Here is a 13033-nt window from a genome sequence, read left to right on the forward strand (position 1 = left end):
TATAATTAATTTTAAAAAACTGTAAAAAAATTCAACTCAAAATCAATAATGAGATTAGGAAACCATTCAAAGCGTGTAACAAGCCTTTTGAAGGCATGAGCGACAATAAATGGAGTTTTCCTATTAATAGAGGGTTTTAGCTTAACGTTTCCCGAGGTAAACATTCAATTATAATCTGTTTTAACTAAAGATGAAAAAAATTCCACTTGAAATCAATAATGAGATTATAAAAGCATTTAAAGCGAGTAATAAGGCTTTTGACGGCATGAACGACAATAAATGGACTTTTCCTGTTAATAGAGGGTTTTAGCTTAACGTTTCCTGAGGTAAACATTCAATTTTCATCTTTTTTAAATAAAAACATAAAACAATTCAATTTAAAATCGATAATGAGATTACAAAACCATTTAAAGCGAGTAATAAAGCTTTTGTAGGCATGAGCGACAGTAAATGGACTTTTCTTGTCAATAGAGGGTTTTAGCTTCACGTTTCCCAAGGTAAGCATTCAGTTATAATCTGCTTTAACAAAAAATGTAAAAAATTCAACTTGAAATCAATAATGAGATTATAAAACCATTTAAAGCGAGTAATAAGGCTTTTGACGGCATGAGCGACAATAAATGGACTTTTCCTGTTAATAGAGGGTTTTAGCTTAACGTTTCCTGAGGTAAACATTCAATTTTAATCTGTTTTAACTAAAAACATAAAACAATTCAATTTAAAATCAATAATGAGATTATAAAACCATTTAAAGTGTGTAATAAAGCTTTTGTAGGCATAAACGACAATAAATGGACTTTTCTTGACAATAGAGAGTTTTAGCTTCACGTTTCCCAAGGTAAGCATTCAATTATAATATGTTTTCACAAAAAATGTAAAAAATTAAACTTGAAATCAATAATGAGATTATAAAACCATTTAAAGCGAGTAATAAGGCTTTTGACGGCATGAGCGACAATAAATGGACTTTTCCTGTTAATAGAGGGTTTTAGCTTAACGTTTCCTGAGGTAAACATTCAATTTTCATCTGTTTTAAATAAAAACATAAAACAATTCAATTTAAAATCGATAATGAGATTACAAAACCATTTAAAGCGAGTAATAAAGCTTTTGTAGGCATGAGCGACAGTAAATGGACTTTTCTTGTCAATAGAGGGTTTTAGCTTCACGTTTCCCAAGGTAAGCATTCAGTTATAATCTGCTTTAACAAAAAATGTAAAAAATTCAACTTGAAATCAATAATGAGATTATAAAACCATTTAAAGCGAGTAATAAGGCTTTTGACGGCATGAGCGACAATAAATGGACTTTTCCTGTTAATAGAGGGTTTTAGCTTAACGTTTCCTGAGGTAAACATTCAATTTTAATCTGTTTTAACTAAAAACATAAAACAATTCAATTTAAAATCAATAATGAGATTATAAAACCATTTAAAGTGTGTAATAAAGCTTTTGTAGGCATAAACGACAATAAATGGACTTTTCTTGACAATAGAGAGTTTTAGCTTCACGTTTCCCAAGGTAAGCATTCAATTATAATATGTTTTCACAAAAAATGTAAAAAATTAAACTTGAAATCAATAATGAGATTATAAAACCATTTAAAGCGAGTAATAAGGCTTTTGACGGCATGAGCGACAATAAATGGACTTTTCCTGTTAATAGAGGGTTTTAGCTTAACGTTTCCTGAGGTAAACATTCAATTTTCATCTGTTTTAAATAAAAACATAAAACAATTCAATTTAAAATCGATAATGAGATTACAAAACCATTTAAAGCGAGTAATAAAGCTTTTGTAGGCATGAGCGACAGTAAATGGACTTTTCTTGTCAATAGAGGGTTTTAGCTTCACGTTTCCCAAGGTAAGCATTCAGTTATAATCTGCTTTAACAAAAAATGTAAAAAATTCAACTTGAAATCAATAATGAGATTATAAAACCATTTAAAGCGAGTAATAAGGCTTTTGACGGCATGAGCGACAATAAATGGACTTTTCCTGTTAATAGAGGGTTTTAGCTTAACGTTTCCTGAGGTAAACATTCAATTTTAATCTGTTTTAACTAAAAACATAAAACAATTCAATTTAAAATCAATAATGAGATTATAAAACCATTTAAAGTGTGTAATAAAGCTTTTGTAGGCATAAACGACAATAAATGGACTTTTCTTGACAATAGAGAGTTTTAGCTTCACGTTTCCCAAGGTAAGCATTCAATTATAATATGTTTTCACAAAAAATGTAAAAAATTAAACTTGAAATCAATAATGAGATTATAAAACCATTTAAAGCGAGTAATAAGGCTTTTGGCGGCATGAGCGACAATAAATGGACTTTTCCTGTTAATAGAGGGTGTTAGCTTAACGTTTCCTGAGGTAAACATTCAATTTTAATCTGTTTTAAATAAAAACATAAAACAATTATATTTAAAATCAATAATGAGATTATAAAACCATTTAAAGCGAGTAATAAAGCTTTTGTAGGCATGAGCAACAGTAAATGGACTTTTCTTGTCAATAGAGAGTTTTAGCTTCACGTTTCCCAAGGTAAGCATTCAATTATAATATGTTTTCACAAAAAATGTAAAAAATTCAACTTGAAATCAATAATGAGATTATAAAAGCATTTAAAGCGAGTAATAAGGCTTTTGAAGGCATGAGCGACAATAAATGAACTTTTTCATGTTAATAGAGGGTTTTAGCTTAACGTTTCTTGAGGTAAACATTCAATTTTAGTCTGTATTAAATAAATATAGAAAAAAATTCAATTTAAAATCAATAATGAGATTATAAAACTATTTAAAGCGAGTAATAAGGCTTTTCTAGGCATGAGCGACAGTAAATGGACTTTTCTTGTCAATAGAGGGTTTTAGCTTCACGTTTCCCAAGGTAAGCTTTCAATTATAATCTGTTTTAACAAAAAATGTAAAAAATTCAACTTGAAATCAATAATGAGATTATAAAACCATTTAAAGCGAGTTATATGGCTTTTGAAGGCATTAGCAACAAAAAATGCATTTTTCCTGTTAATAGAGGGTTTTAGCCTAACGTTTCCTGAGGTAAATATTCAATTTTAAACTGTTTCAACTAAAAATGTACAACAATTCAACTTGAAATAAATAATGAGACTATAAAACCATTGAAAGCGAGTAATAAGGATTTTGAAGGCATGAGTGACTATAAATGCTCTTTTTATGTCAAATGTGGGCTTTAGCCGCATGTTTCTCGAGGTCAACATTCAATTATAATTAATTTTAAAAAACTGTAAAAAAATTCAACTCAAAATCAATAATGAGATTAGGAAACCATTTAAAGCGTGTAACAAGCCTTTTGAAAGCATGAGCGACAATAAATGGAGTTTTCCTATTAATAGAGGGTTTTAGCTTAACGTTTCCCGAGGTAAACATTCAATTATAATCTGTTTTAACTAAAGATGAAAAAAATTCCACTTGAAATCAATAATGAGACTATAAAACCATTGAAAGCGAGTAATAAAGATTTTCAAGGCATGAGTGACTATAAATCCTTTTTTTATGTCAAATGAAGGCTTTAGCCACACGTTTCCCGAGGTAAACATTCAATTATAATCAGTTTTAAAAAAAATATAAAAAAATTCAACTCAAAATCAATAATGAGATCATGAAACCATTTAAGGCGAGTAATAAAGCTTTTGAAGGCATGAGCGATAATAAATTGATTTTTCTTGTCAATAAAGAGTTTTAGCTTCACGTTTCCCAAGGTAAGCATTCAATTATAATCTGTTTTAACGAAAAATGTAAAAAATTCAACTTGAAATCAATAATGAGATTATAAAAGCATTTAAAGCGAGTAATAAGGCTTTTGACGGCATGAGCGACAATAAATGGACTTTTCCTGTTAATAGAGGGTTTTAGCTTAATGTTTCCTGAGGTAAACATTCAATTTTAATCTGTTTTAAATAAAAACATAAAACAATTCAATTTAAAATCGATAATGAGATTACAAAACCATTTAAAGCGAGTAATAAAGCTTTTGTAGGCATGAGCGACAGTAAATGGACTTTTCTTGTCAATAGAGGGTTTTAGCTTCACGTTTCCCAAGGTAAGCATTCAATTATAATCTGTTTTAACAAAAAATGTAAAAAATTCAACTTGAAATCAATAATGAGATTATAAAAGCATTTAAAGCGAGTAATAAGGCTTTTGACGGCATGAGCGACAATAAATGGACTTTTCCTGTTAATAGAGGGTTTTAGCTTAATGTTTCCTAAGGTAAACATTCAATTTTAATCTGTTTTAAATAAAAACATAAAACAATTCAATTTAAAATCGATAATGAGATTACAAAACCATTTAAAGCGAGTAATAAAGCTTTTGTAGGCATGAGCGACAGTAAATGGACTTTTCTTGTCAATAGAGGGTTTTAGCTTCACGTTTCCCAAGGTAAGCATTCAATTATAATCTGTTTTAACAAAAAATGTAAAAAAATCAACTTGAAATCAATAATGAGATTATAAAACCATTTAAAGCGTGTAATAAGGCTTTTGACGGCATGCGCGACAATAAATGGACTTTTCCTTTTAATAGAGGGTTTTAGCTTAACGTTTCCTGAGGTAAACATTCAATTTTCATCTGTTTTAAATAAAAACATAAAACAATTCAATTTAAAATCGATAATGAGATTACAAAACCATTTAAAGCGAGTAATAAAGCTTTTGTAGGCATGAGCGACAGTAAATGGACTTTTCTTGTCAATAGAGGGTTTTAGCTTCACGTTTCCCAAGGTAAGCATTCAGTTATAATCTGCTTTAACAAAAAATGTAAAAAATTAAACTTGAAATCAATAATGAGATTATAAAACCATTTAAAGCGAGTAATAAGGCTTTTGGCGGCATGAGCGACAATAAATGGACTTTTCCTGTTAATAGAGGGTGTTAGCTTAACGTTTCCTGAGGTAAACATTCAATTTTAATCTGTTTTAAATAAAAACATAAAACAATTATATTTAAAATCAATAATGAGATTATAAAACCATTTAAAGCGAGTAATAAAGCTTTTGTAGGCATGAGCAACAGTAAATGGACTTTTCTTGTCAATAGAGAGTTTTAGCTTCACGTTTCCCAAGGTAAGCATTCAATTATAATATGTTTTCACAAAAAATGTAAAAAATTCAACTTGAAATCAATAATGAGATTATAAAAGCATTTAAACCGAGGAATAAGGCTTTTGAAGGCATGAGCGACAATAAATGAACTTTTTCATGTTAATAGAGGGTTTTAGCTTAACGTTTCCTGAGGTAAACATTCAATTTTAGTCTGTATTAAATAAATATAGAAAAAAATTCAATTTAAAATCAATAATGAGATTATAAAACTATTTAAAGCGAGTAATAAGGCTTTTGTAGGCATGAGCGACAGTAAATGGACTTTTCTTGTCAATAGAGGGTTTTAGCTTCACGTTTCCCAAGGTAAGCTTTCAATTATAATCTGTTTTAACAAAAAATGTAAAAAATTCAACTTGAAATCAATAATGAGATTATAAAACCATTTAAAGCGAGTTATATGGCTTTTGAAGGCATTAGCAACAAAAAATGCATTTTTCCTGTTGATAGAGGGTTTTAGCCTAACGTTTCCTGAGGTAAACATTCAATTTTAAACTGTTTCAACTAAAAATGTACAAAAATTCAACTTGAAATAAATAATGAGACTATAAAACCATTGAAAGCGAGTAATAAGGATTTTGAAGGCATGAGTGACTATAAATGCTCTTTCTATGTCAAATGTGGGCTTTAGCCGCATGTTTCTCGAGGTCAACATTCAATTATAATTAATTTTAAAAAACTGTAAAAAAATTCAACTCAAAATCAATAATGAGATTAGGAAACCATTCAAAGCGTGTAACAAGCCTTTTGAAGGCATGAGCGACAATAAATGGAGTTTTCCTATTAATAGAGGGTTTTAGCTTAACGTTTCCCGAGGTAAACATTCAATTATAATCTGTTTTAACTAAAGATGAAAAAAATTCCACTTGAAATCAATAATGAGACTATAAAACCATTGAAAGCGAGTAATAAAGATTTTCAAGGCATGAGTGACTATAAATCCTTTTTTTATGTCAAATGAAGGCTTTAGCCAAACGTTTCCCGAGGTAAACATTCAATTATAATCAGTTTTAAAAAAAATATAAAAAAATTCAACTCAAAATCAATAATGAGATCATGAAACCATTTAAGGCGAGTAATAAAGCTTTTGAAGGCATGAGCGATAATAAATTGATTTTTCTTGTCAATAAAGAGTTTTAGCTTCACGTTTCCCAAGGTAAGCATTCAATTATAATCTGTTTTAACAAAAAATGTAAAAAATTCAACTTGAAATCAATAATGAGATTATAAAACCATTTAAAGCGAGTTATATGGCTTTTGAAGGCATTAGCAACAAAAAATGCATTTTTCCTGTTAATAGAGGGTTTTAGCCTAACGTTTCCTGAGGTAAACATTCAATTTTAAACTGTTTCAACTAAAAATGTACAAAAATTCAACTTGAAATAAATAATGAGACTATAAAACCATTGAAAGCGAGTAATAAGGATTTTGAAGGCATGAGTGACTATAAATGCTCTTTTTATGTCAAATGTGGGCTTTAGCCGCATGTTTCTCGAGGTCAACATTCAATTATAATTAATTTTAAAAAACTGTAAAAAAATTCAACTCAAAATCAATAATGAGACTAGGAAACCATTCAAAGCGTGTAACAAGCCTTTTGAAGGCATGAGCGACAATAAATGGAGTTTTCCTATTAATAGAGGGTTTTAGCTTAACGTTTCCCGAGGTAAACATTCAATTATAATCTGTTTTAACTAAAGATGAAAAAAATTCCACTTGAAATCAATAATGAGACTATAAAACCATTGAAAGCGAGTAATAAAGATTTTCAAGGCATGAGTGACTATAAATCCTTTTTTTATGTCAAATGAAGGCTTTAGCCAAACGTTTCCCGAGGTAAACATTCAATTATAATCAGTTTTAAAAAAAATATAAAAAAATTCAACTCAAAATCAATAATGAGAGCATGAAACCATTTAAGGCGAGTAATAAAGCTTTTGAAGGCATGAGCGATAATAAATTGATTTTTCTTGTCAATAAAGAGTTTTAGCTTCACGTTTCCCAAGGTAAGCATTCAATTATAATCTGTTTTAACAAAAAATGTAAAAAATTCAACTTGAAATCAATAATGAGATTATAAAAGCATTTAAAGCGAGTAATAAGGCTTTTGACGGCATGAGCGACAATAAATGGACTTTTCCTGTTAATAGAGGGTTTTAGCTTAACGTTTCCTGAGGTAAACATTCAATTTTAATCTGTTTTAAATAAAAACATAAAACAATTCAATTTAAAATCGATAATGAGATTACAAAACCATTTAAAGCGAGTAATAAAGCTTTTGTAGGCATGAGCGACAGTAAATGGACTTTTCTTGTCAATAGAGGGTTTTAGCTTCACGTTTCCCAAGGTAAGCATTCAATTATAATCTGTTTTAACAAAAAATGTAAAAAAATCAACTTGAAATCAATAATGAGATTATAAAACCATTTAAAGCGTGTAATAAGGCTTTTGACGGCATGCGCGACAATAAATGGACTTTTCCTGTTAATAGAGGGTTTTAGCTTAACGTTTCCTGAGGTAAACATTCAATTTTCATCTGTTTTAAATAAAAACATAAAACAATTCAATTTAAAATCGATAATGAGATTACAAAACCATTTAAAGCGAGTAATAAAGCTTTTGTAGGCATGAGCGACAGTAAATGGACTTTTCTTGTCAATAGAGGGTTTTAGCTTCACGTTTCCCAAGGTAAGCATTCAGTTATAATCTGCTTTAACAAAAAATGTAAAAAATTCAACTTGAAATCAATAATGAGATTATAAAACCATTTAAAGCGAGTAATAAGGCTTTTGACGGCATGAGCGACAATAAATGGTCTTTTCCTGTTAATAGAGGGTTTTAGCTTAACGTTTCCTGAGGTAAACAGTCAATTTTAATCTGTTTTAACTAAAAACATAAAACAATTCAATTTAAAATCAATAATGAGATTATAAAACCATTTAAAGTGTGTAATAAAGCTTTTGTAGGCATAAACAACAATAAATGGACTTTTCTTGACAATAGAGAGTTTTAGCTTCACGTTTCCCAAGGTAAGCATTCAATTATAATATGTTTTCACAAAAAATGTAAAAAATTAAACTTGAAATCAATAATGAGATTATAAAACCATTTAAAGCGAGTAATAAGGCTTTTGGCGGCATGAGCGACAATAAATGGACTTTTCCTGTTAATAGAGGGTTTTAGCTTAACGTTTCCTGAGGTAAAGATTCAATTTTAATCTGTTTTAAATAAAAACATAAAACAATTATATTTAAAATCAATAATGAGATTATAAAACCATTTAAAGCGAGTAATAAAGCTTTTGTAGGCATGAGCAACAGTAAATGGACTTTTCTTGTCAATAGAGAGTTTTAGCTTCACGTTTCCCAAGGTAAGCATTCAATTATAATATGTTTTCACAAAAAATGTAAAAAATTCAACTTGAAATCAATAATGAGATTATAAAAGCATTTAAAGCGAGTAATAAGGCTTTTGACGGCATGAGCGACAGTAAATGGACTTTTCCTGTTAATAGAGGGTTTTAGCTTAATGTTTCCTGAGGTAAACATTCAATTTTAATCTGTTTTAAATAAAAACATAAAACAATTCAATTTAAAATCAATAATGAGATTATAAAACCATTTAAAGTGAGTAATAAAGCTTTTGTAGGCATGAACGACAATAAATGGACTTTTCTTGTCAATAGAGGGTTTTAGCTTCACGTTTCCCAAGGTAAGCATTCAACTATAATCTGTTTTAGTAAAAAATGTAAAAAATTCAACTTGAAATCAATAATGAGATTATAAAACCATTTAAAGCGCGTAATAAGGCTTTTGAAGGCATGAGCGACAATAAATGCATTTTTCCTGTTAATAAAGGGTTTTAGCCTAAAGTTTCCTTAGGTAAACATTCAATTTTAAACTGTTTCAACTAAAAATGTAAAAAAATTCAACTTGAAATAAATAATGAGACTATAAAACCATTGAAAGCGAGTAATAAGGATTTTGAAGGCATAAGTGACTATAAATGCTCTTTTTATGTCAAATGTGGGCTTTAGCCGCATGTTTCTCGAGGTCAACATTCAATTATAATTAATTTTAAAAAAATGTAAAAAAATTCAACTCAAAATCAATAATGAGATTAGGAAACCATTTAAAGCGTGTAATAAGCCTTTTGAAGGCATGAGCGACAATAAATGGAGTTTTCCTATTAATAGAGGGTTTTAGCTTAACGTTTCCCGAGGTAAACATTCAATTATAATTTGTTTTAACTAAAGATGAAAAAAATTCCACTTGAAATCAATAATGAGACTATAAAATCATTGAAAGCGAGTAACAAAGATTTTGAAGGCATGAGTGACTATAAATCCATTTTTTATGTCAAATGAAGGCTTTAGCCACACGTTTCCCGAGGTAAACATTCAATTATAATTAGTTTTTAAAAAAATATAAAAAAATTCAACTCAAAATCAATAATGAGATCATGTAACCATTTAAGGTGAGTGATAAGGCTTTTGTAGGCATGAGCGATAATAAATTGATTTTTCTTGTCAATAAAGAGTTTTAGCTTCACGTTTCCCAAGGTAAGCATTCAATTATAATCTGTTTTAACGAAAAATGTAAAAAATTCAACTTGAAATCAATAATGAGATTATAAAAGCATTTAAAGCGACTAATAAGGCTTTTGACGGCATGAGCGACAATAAATGGACTTTTCCTGTTAATAGAGGGTTTTAGCTTAACGTTTCCTGAGGTAAACATTCAATTTTAATCTGTTTTAAATAAAAACATAAAACAATTCAATTTAAAATCAATAATGAGATTATAAAACCATTTAAAGCGAGTAATAAAGCTTTTGTAGGCATGAGCGACAGTAAATGGACTTTTCTTGTCAATAGAGGGTTTTAGCTTCACGTTTCCCAAGGTAAGCATTCAATTATAATCTGTTTTAACAAAAAATGTTAAAAATTCAACTTGAAATCAATAATGAGATTATAAAACCATTTAAAGCGTTTAATAAGGCTTTTGACGGCATGAGCGACAATAAATGGACTTTTCCTGTTAATAGAGGGTTTTAGCTTAACGTTTCCTGAGGTAAACATTCAATTTTAATCTATTTTAAATAAAAACATAAAACAATTCAATTTAAAATCGATAATGAGATTACAAAACCATTTAAAGCGAGTAATAAAGCTTTTGTAGGCATGAGAGACAGTAAATGGACTTTTCTTGTCAATAGAGGGTTTTAGCTTAACGTTCCCCAAGGTAAGCATTCAGTTATAATCTGTTTTAACAAAAAATGTAAAAAGTTCAACTTGAAATCAATAATGAGATTATAAAACCATTTAAAGCGAGTAATAAGGCTTTTGAAGGCATGAGTGACAATAAATGCAATTTTCCTGTTAATAGAGGGTTTTAGCCTAAAGTTTCCTGAGGTAAACATTCAATTTTAAACTGTTTCAACTAAAAATGTAAAAAAATTCAACTTGAAATAAATAATGAGACTATAAAACCATTGAAAGCGAGTAATAAGGATTTTTAAGGCATGAGTGACTGTAAATGCTCTTTTTATGTCAAATGAGGGCTTTAGCCCCACGTTTCTTGAGGTCAACATTCAATTATAATTAGTTTTAAAAAAATGTAAAAAAATTCAACTCAAAATCAATAATGAGATTAGGAAACCATTTAAAGCGTGTAATAAGCCTTTTGAAGGCATGAGCGACAATAAATGGACTTTTCCTATTAATAAAGAGTTTTTAGCTTCACGTTTCCCAAGGTAAGCATTCAATTATAATCTATTTTAACAAAAAAATGTAAAAAATTCAACTTGAAATCAATACTGAGATTATAAAACCATTTAAAGCGAATAATAAGGCTTTTGAAGGCATGAGCGACAATAAATTGACTTTTCGTATTAATAGAGGGTTTTAGCTTAACGTTTCCTGAGGTTAACATTCAATTTTAATCTGTTTTAAATAAAAATATAAAAAAATTCAATCTAAAATCAATAATGAAATTATAAAACCATTTAAAGCGAGTAATAAGACTTTTGTAGGCAAGAGCGACAGTAAATGGACTTTTCTTGTCAATAGAGGGTTTTAGCTTCACGTTTCCCAAGGTAAGCATTCAATTATAATCTGTTTTAACGAAAAATGTAAACAATTCAACTTGAAATCAATAATGAGATTATAAACCCATTTAAAGCGAGTAATAAGGCTTTTGAAGGCATGAGCGATAATAAATGGACTTTTCTTGTCAATAGAGCGTTTTAGCTTCACGTTTCCCAAGGTAATCATTCAATTATAATCTGTTTTAACAAAAAATGTAAAAAATTCAACTTGAAGTCAATAATGAGATTATAAAACCATTTAAAGCAAGTAATAAGGCTTTTGAAGGAATGAGCGACAATAAATGAACTTTTCCTTGTTAACAGAGGGTTTTAGCTTAACGTTTCCTCAGGTAAACATTCAATTTTAGTCTGTATTAAATAAATATAGAAAAAAATTGAATTTAAAATCAATAATGAGATTATAAAACTATTTAAAGCGAGTAATAAGGCTTTTGTAGGCATGAGCGACAGTAAATGAACTTTTCTTGTCAATAGAGGGTTTTAGCTTCACGTTTCCCAAGGTAAGCATTCAATTATAATCTGTTTTAACAAAAAATGTAAAAAATTCAACTTGAAATCAATAGTGAGATTATAAAACCATTTAAAGTGAGTTATATGGCTTTTGAAGGCATTAGCAACAATAAATGCATTTTTCCTGTTAATAGAGGGTTTTAGCCTAACGTTTCCTGAGGTAAACATTCAATTTTAAACTGCTTCAACTAAAAATGTACAAAAATTCAACTTGAAATAAATAATGAGACTATAAAACCATTGAAAGCGAGTAATAAGGATTTTGAAGGCATGAGTGACTATAAATGCTCTTTTTATGTCAAATGAGGGCTTTAGCCCCACGTTTCTCGAGGTCAACATTCAATTATAATTAGTTTTAAAAAAAATGTAAAAAAATTCAACTCAAAATCAATAATGAGATTAGGAAACCATTTAAAGCGTGTAATAAGCCTTTTGAAGGCATGAGCGACAATAAATGGAGTTTTCCTATTAATAGAGGGTTTTAGCTTAACGTTTCCGGGGTAAACATTCAATTATAATCTGTTTTAACTAAAGATGTAAAAAAATTCCACTTGAAATCAATAATGAGACTATAAAACCATTGAAAGCGAGTAATAAAGATTTTCAAGGCATGAGTGACTATAAATCCTTTTTTTATGTCAAATGAAGGCTTTAGCCACACGTTTCCCGAGGTAAACATTCAATTATAATCAATTTTAAAAAAAATATAAAAAAATTCAATTTAAAATCAATAATGAGATCATGAAACCATTTAAAGCCAATAATAAGGCTTTTGAAGGCATGAACGATAATAAAAGGACTTTTCTTGTCAATAAAGAGTTTCAACTTCACGTTTCCCAAGGTAAGCATTCAACTATAATCTGTTTTAACAAAAAATGTAAAAAATTCAACTTGAAATCAATAATGAGATTATAAAACCATTTAAAGCGCGTAATAAGGCTTTCGAAGGCATGAACGACAATAAATGCATTTTTCCTGTTAATAGAGGGTTTTAGCCTAAAGTTTCCTGAGGTAAACATTCAATTTTAAACTGTTTCAACTAAAAATGTAAAAAAATTCAACTTGAAATAAATAATGAGACTATAAAACCATTGAAAGCGAGTAATAAGGATTTTGAAGGCATAAGTGACTATAAATGCTCTTTTTATGTCAAATGTGGGCTTTAGCCGCATGTTTCTCGAGGTCAACATTCAATTATAATTAATTTTAAAAAAATGTAAAAAAATTCAACTCAAAATCAATAATGAGATTAGGAAACCATTTAAAGCGTGTAACAAGCC

The sequence above is a fragment of the Theobroma cacao genome, chromosome 2 (genome assembly GCF_053813885.1).
Source record: "Theobroma cacao isolate CCN51 chromosome 2, ASM5381388v1, whole genome shotgun sequence".
NCBI lineage: Eukaryota > Viridiplantae > Streptophyta > Magnoliopsida > Malvales > Malvaceae > Theobroma > Theobroma cacao.